The 7,260-nt window shown below is 35.1% G+C and overlaps 1 non-coding gene across 1 annotated transcript; it reads left to right on the top strand.

The window, feature by feature from the left end:
- Positions 1-6,556: 6,556 nt before the first annotated feature.
- Positions 6,557-6,663, top strand: LOC126026870 (U6 spliceosomal RNA). The gene has a single exon (XR_007502076.1). It is a non-coding gene; the product is annotated as a U6 spliceosomal RNA (small nuclear RNA).
- Positions 6,664-7,260: the final 597 nt, after the last annotated feature.

Here is a 7,260-nt window from a genome sequence, read left to right as displayed (position 1 = left end):
CCTGAGCATCAAATGGGTGTGGCCCCAAAAACCAAAAAAAAAAAAAAAAAAACCTTTGTAATCATGGAGTTTAATTTTTTTAAAATCAGGTAGGTTATTTGCCCTGCATGAAAAAGGACAGTAGTTTGAATCCTTGCATCTCATCATCACATATGGTCCTGCAAGCCTGCCAGGAGCAATTTTTGAGAGTAGAGACAGGAGTAATTCCTGAGCGCTGCCAGGTGTGACCAAAAATGAAAAAAAATTTTTTAAAAAGAGACAAGACTGACCAACAGACACACCAAACTTCGATATAGAGATGGCACTAACTCCCAGAACAATTCTTTCTCTCAATGTCAATGGACTAAATGAATCATTTAAGAGACACACAGTGGATAAATGGATCAAAAAACTCAATCCAACCTTCTGCTGCCTACAGAAATGCACCTGAATAGTCAAAACAAACATAGACTCAAAATAAAAGGCTGGAGGAAAATCATCCAAGCAAGCATCACCCATAAAAATGCTGGAGTGGCCATACTAATATCAGATGATGCAAACTTTATACTTAGGAAAGTTGTAAGGGACAAAGATGGACATTTTATATTAATTAAGGGATACATACAGCAGGAAAAAAATCACTCTCCTAAACATATATGCACCGAATGAGGGGCCAGCAAAATATTTAATAAAATTGTTGACAAATCTGAAAAAATAATATCAATAACAACACAATAATTGTGGGAGACCTCAACATGGTATTGTCAACAGTTGACAGGTCAACCAGACTGAAACCTAACAAGAATATACTAGATCTGAAAAGAGAAATGGAAGAAAGAGGCCTAGTAGATATATATAGGACACTCCACCACCAGAAGCCTAGATACACAATCTTCTCTAATGTAAATGGGACATTCTCCAAGATAAACTACATGCTATCACATAAAACATACCTCCATAATATCAAAAGGATAGAAATTTTGCAGGGTACCTTTGCTGACCACAAGGGCCTGAAATTATATGTGAACTACAAAGCAACACAGAAGAAAAATTTTAATACCTGGAAGTTAAACAACCTAATACTGAATAATCAGTGGGTCTGAGATGAAATCAAAAGGAAATCAAAACCTTCCTGAAAACAAATGACAATGGAGACACAAACTATCAGAACCTATGGGACACAGCAAAGCAGTAATGAGAGAAAAATTTATAGCATTGCAAGCACACATCAGGAAAGAAGAAGGGGCATACCTAAATAGCTTAATGACTCAGCTCATAGAATTAGAAAGTACTCAACAAAAGGACCCAAAAATAGGGAGACAGAAGGAAATAACAAAGCTGAGAGCAGAAATCAATGAAGTGGAAACCCGAAAAACAATCCAAAAGATCAACAAAAGCAGAAGTTGGTTCTTTGAAACAATAAAAAAGATTGATAGACCACTGACAAAACTAACAAAGAAAGAGAGAGAGAGAAACTTGGTAACTTGTATTAGGAATGAAAAAGGAGAGATAACTACTGATATGGTAGAGATTCAAAGGGTAATCAGAAACTACTTTGAGAATCTCTATGCCAATATAAATGAACCTGGAAGAAATGGATAAATTTTTGTACTCTTATAATCTTCCACGGTAGAATGAAGAGGATGTAGCATATATAAACACCCCCATCACTATTGAGGAAATTAAGACAGTAATCAAAAGTCTGCCCAAAAACAAAAGCCTAGTCCCAGATGGATTTACTAATGAATTCTTTCAAACCTTTCAAGAGAATTTCTACCAATCCTGGCAAGACTCTTTCATGAAATTGAACAAACGGAAACACGTCCAAATAGCTTTTATGAAGCCAACATCACCTTGATACCTAAACCATACAGAGATTCTACCAAAAAAGAAAATTACAGAGCAATATCGCTGATAAATACAGATGCGAAGATCCTCAACAAAAGACCGGCAAATTGGATTCAATGCATCATCAAGAAGATCATCCACTACGATCAAGTAGGTTTTATCCCAGGAATGCAAAGCTGGTTTAACATCCATAAATCTATCAACATTATACACAACATCAACAACAAAAAAAATAGAAATCACATGACCATATCAATAGACGCAGAGAAAGCATATGACAAGGTCCAACACCCATTCTTGATCAAAACTCTCAGCAAGATGTAATGGAAGGAACCTTTCTCAATATAGTTAAGGCCATCTACCACAAGACAGAGGCAAATATTGTCCTCAAAGGAGAAAAACTGAAAGCCTTCCCTCTAAATTCTGGCACAAGACAAGGCTGTCCTCTCTCACCACTCCTATTCAATATAGCATTGAAAGTATTTGCTGTAGTGATTAGGCAAGAAAAAGATATCAAGGGAATCCAGATAGGAAAGGAAGAAGTCAAGCTCTCGCTGTTTACCGATGACGTGATAGTCTACTCAGAAAACCCTAAAGTCTCTACGAAAAAGCTTCTAGAAAAAATAGACTCTATAGCAAGGTGGCAGGCACAAAATTAACACACAAAAAACAATGGTCTTTCTATACACCAATAGTAATAAAGAAGAAATGGACATTAAAAACACAACCCCATTCACAATAGTGCCACACAAACTCAAATGTCTTGGAATCAACTTGACTAAAATTGTGTAGGAACTATTCAAAGAGACCAATAAAACTCTGCTTCAGAAATAAGAGAGGACATGCAGAAATGGAAGCACATACCCTGCTCATGGATTGGCAGGATTTACATCATTAAAATGGCAATACTCCCCAAAGCATTGTACAGATTTAATGTGATCCCTCTAAAAATACCCATGACATTCTTCAAAGAAGTGGATCAGTCACTTTTGAAATTCATTTTGAACAATAAACACCCTAGAATAGCTAAAGCAATCATTGGGAAAAGAATATGGGAGGAAATACTTTCCCCAACTTGAAACTTTACTACAACGCAATTGTTATCAAAACAGCATGGTATTGGAATAAAGACGGGGCCTCAGATCAGAGGAATAGGCTTGAATATTCAGAGACTGTTCCCCAGACATGCAATCACCTAATTATTGATAAAGGAGCAAGAAATCCTAAATGGTGCAAAGAAAGCCTCTTCAACAAGTGGTGTTGGCACAACTGGCTAGCCACTTGCAAAAAATTGAACTGAGACCACCAGCTAACATCGTGTACAAAAGTTAAATCCAAATGGATGAAAGACCTCAATATTAGAACCGAAAACATAAGATATATAGAACAGCACATAGGCAAAACACTCCAGGACTTTGAGACTACAGACATCTTCAAGGAGGAAACTGCACTTTCCAAGCAAGTGAAAGCAGAGATTAACAGATGGGAATATATTAAACTAAAAAGCTTCTGCACCTCAAAAGAAATAGCGCTCAGGATACACGAGCCACCCACTGAGTGGGAGAAACTATTCTCCCAATACCCATCAGATAAGGGGCTAATCTCCAAAATATACAAGGCACTGACAGAACTTTACAAGAAAAAAACATCTAATCCCATCAAAAATTGGGGAGAAGAAATGGACAGACACTTTGACAAAAAAAGAAATACAAATGGCCAAAAGATACATGAAAGAATGCTCCACATCACTAATCATCAAGGAGATGCAAATCAAAACCACTATGAGGTACCACCTCAACCCCAGAGATTGGCACACATCACAAAGAATGAGAACAAGCAGTGTTGGCGGGAATGTAGAGAGAAAGGAACTCTTATACACTGCTGGTGTGAGTGCAGTCTAGTTCAACCTTTATGGAAAGCAATATGGAGATTCCTCCAAAAACTGGAAATCGAGCTCCCATATGACCGAGCTATACCACTCCTAGGAATATACCCTACGAACACAAAAATAGAATACAAAGATCCCTTCTTTACACCTATATTCATTGCAGCACTATTTACCATATCAAGACTCTGGAAACAGCCAAGATACCCTTCAACAATGAATGACTAAAGAAATGGTGGTACATATACACAATGGAATATTATGCAGCTGTCAGGAGAGATGAAGTCATGAAATTTTCCTATACATGGATGTACATGGAATCTATTATGCTGAGTGAAGTAAGTCAGAGAGAGAGAGAGAGAGAGAGAAAGACGCAGAATGGCCTCACTCATCTATGGGTTTTAAGAAAAATGAAAGGCATTCTTGCAATAATAACTTTCAGACACGAAAGAGAAAGAGCTGGAAGTTACAGCTCACCTCGTGAAGCTCACCACAAATAGGGATGAGTTTAGTTAGAGAAATACCTACGTTTTGAACTATCCAAATTATGAGAATGTATGAGGGAAATAGAAAGCTGTCTAGAGTAGAGGCTGGGGTTGGGTGGGGAGTAGGGAGATTTTGGGACATTGGTGATGGGAATGTTGCACTGGTGATGGGTGGTGTTCTTAACATGACTGAAACCCAAGCACAATCATGTATGTAAGAAAGTTTTTAAATAAAGAAAAAATAAAATTTTAATTTTTTTTATTTTTTAGGGCTTGAAGACTAACATTTTAAAAACAAAATACATTTATGTATATTGGCGCAGTAACTGAGAAAATATTAGATATAAATCAATCATATTTTGAAAATAATACATTGTAATTACATGGCAGTTATCTAGAAAAATACACACACAACAATAACAATTAATTTGTTCTTAAGAATTTTAGTTAGTGGTACATTTTACTCTGGAGTTACTTTTACATAGATTATAGTGAATTTTTCTATTGCTTAATGTTTTAGGGCTTTTTCCCTATTTCTCTGGAAAATGTCCCATTCTTAAAATTAGTACATTCTCTAAATAAAATAATTTTGCATCAAAAAATGTCAACTGACTACCTTACTCTTTCTTAAGGCTTTTGAGAAAATTTTCAAAAATGTCAGTTTTGTAGTAAAATAATAATTGTTTTAGAAATAAAGTTATGGGGGCCAGGAAGGTGTGCTAGAGGTAAGGAGTCTGCCTTGCAAGTGCTAGCGTAGAATGGACCACGGTTGATCCCCAGGCATCCCATATGGTCCCCAAAGCCGGGAGCAATATCTGAGCGCATAGTCAGGAATAACCCCTGACCATCAAAAGGGTGTGGCCAAAAAGCAAAGAAAAAAAAAATAAAATTATGGTTGCTGAAGTGGTGGCGCAAGCATTAAGGCGTCTGCTTTGTGGATGCTAGCCGAGAACAGACAGTGATTCCATCTCCCAGCATCTGTGGCCAAAAACAAAAACAAAAACAAAAAAGAAAAAAAAGGAAATAAAATTATGGGGGCCAGAGCGATGGCACAGCAGTAGGGCATTTGCCTTGCCTGCGACTGACTGACCCAGAAAGGACTGTGGTTCAACTTCATTCATCCCATATGATCTCCCAAGCCAGGAGCTATTTATGAGCACATAGCCAGGAGTAATCCCAGAGTGTCACAGGATGTGGCCAAAAATAAATAAATAAATAAATAAACAAGTAAATAAATTAATGTAATCAATTTTTAAAAAAATTGGAAAATGCCAGTACTCCTTAAGTCACATGCAATATCTGTAGTAGGTAAAATAAAACAGAAAGTTGGAGATATTTATTCTGTATTAAAGAAAACTAGATACATAAAATCATGAGTATTATTTATAATAAATATATGTATATATGTTTACCATAAAATGATAATATTAGAATAAGAAGCTAGATCAGGTGTTGTATTTATATATTACTAATGGAGACCTTTATATATATGTAACTGTATATCAATTCAAAATTAGATAAGATATATAAAAATTCACAAAAATATAAATAGTAGTTAAATATAGAAATAACTTAACTCACTTGAAATAAGTCAAATTCAATGGAAATACTTAGCTATTTTTACTTTTTATATTGAAAGAAGTTTAAAATACATTTAAATACTTTTTAATGTAAACATACTATCATATAAACATGGAACAAACTAAACTTTTATATTAGCATAGGGAAATTTTCTCAGTTTTTAAGGATATATAGTGCTTACCCCTTCAACGGATGAATAAAGACCAAGAATTCTACACTTTCTACTTCCCTCATTCATTCACATTGTTATGATAGTTTTCAGTGTAGTCATCTCTCCAACTGCACTCATCACTCTATGTGATGAAAAGGACAGTGAGAAAAATAGAATACACCTCTTAAAGACAGGAAGGGGTGGTGGAGAAGGAAAATGGGGATAATGGTGGTGGGAACGTTGCACTGGCAAAGGGGGTGTACATTTTATGATTGAAACTCAACTATAAGCAGGTTTGTAACCATGTGTTTAAATAAAATGCTATTATTAAAAAATAAAAAGAAGAGAAAAGAGTACAGCAACAAGAAAATTTATAAAAATTATTGTATCATGCAGTGAGTTCAATAAGTCATTGTCAGAAAATGTAGTGATATCTTGTTGCTAGCTGATCTTTCTGTTACTTTTGTTTCTGAACATTAGGTAACTTCAAATATACTTTGGCATCAAAATCAAAAAATAAAAAATGGAATGTATTGCCAATAAAATACAAGATGGCATAAAAGAGAAAAACACAAACAGAAATGTCACGACAAAAAAAATTAGCAGGTGAAATTAAAAAGAACTCATGTGCTTGCATCGTCAGCACATACACTAAAATTGGAATGATACAGAGAAGATTAGCATGGCTCCAAGGCAAGGACAACATGCAAATTTGTAAAGTGTTCCTTATTAAAAAAAAAAAAAAACTCACTCAAAAGATTCCCCTGCAGATAACCTAATTGATGAGTTCAAAGTTGAAGAGAGCAGAAAATAAGATGGAAAATTAAATAAAAATAAATGAACAGGAAAAACAGAGAACTTTGTAAAATTTTAAGAGATTTGAGAACATTTGATTTCAAGAATTACTTTAGTCATTTATGGAGGTTTATGATTCCAAATGAATTTTAGAGCTGTTTGTTCTATTTAAAAAATAAATAAAACTAATTGGAGTCCATATAGGAACTGCAGTGAACATATATAATGGCTTGTTTTATATTGTCATTTTAATGATCTTAATTCTTTTAATTCATGATCAGGGGATATATTTACAGATCTTTGTTTTCTCTTTTCTTTTCTTTTTACTTTCTTTTTTATGGAGGGGATACACACCTGGTGAAGCTCAGGGATTACTCCTGGCTATGAGCTCAGAAACTGATCTTGGGTTGGGGGATCATATGGGACTCCGAGTGATCGAACCGTTGTCCTTTCTCGGTCAGCCAAGTACAGGGTAAATGCCCTATCACTGCAATATAACTTTGGCCCTAATTTAGTTCTTAAATGAGTATATTTTA

Source organism: Suncus etruscus, chromosome 13 (assembly GCF_024139225.1).
Source record: "Suncus etruscus isolate mSunEtr1 chromosome 13, mSunEtr1.pri.cur, whole genome shotgun sequence".
In the NCBI taxonomy this organism is placed as follows: domain Eukaryota; kingdom Metazoa; phylum Chordata; class Mammalia; order Eulipotyphla; family Soricidae; genus Suncus; species Suncus etruscus.
This window is presented reverse-complemented; position numbering and strand designations above follow the sequence as displayed.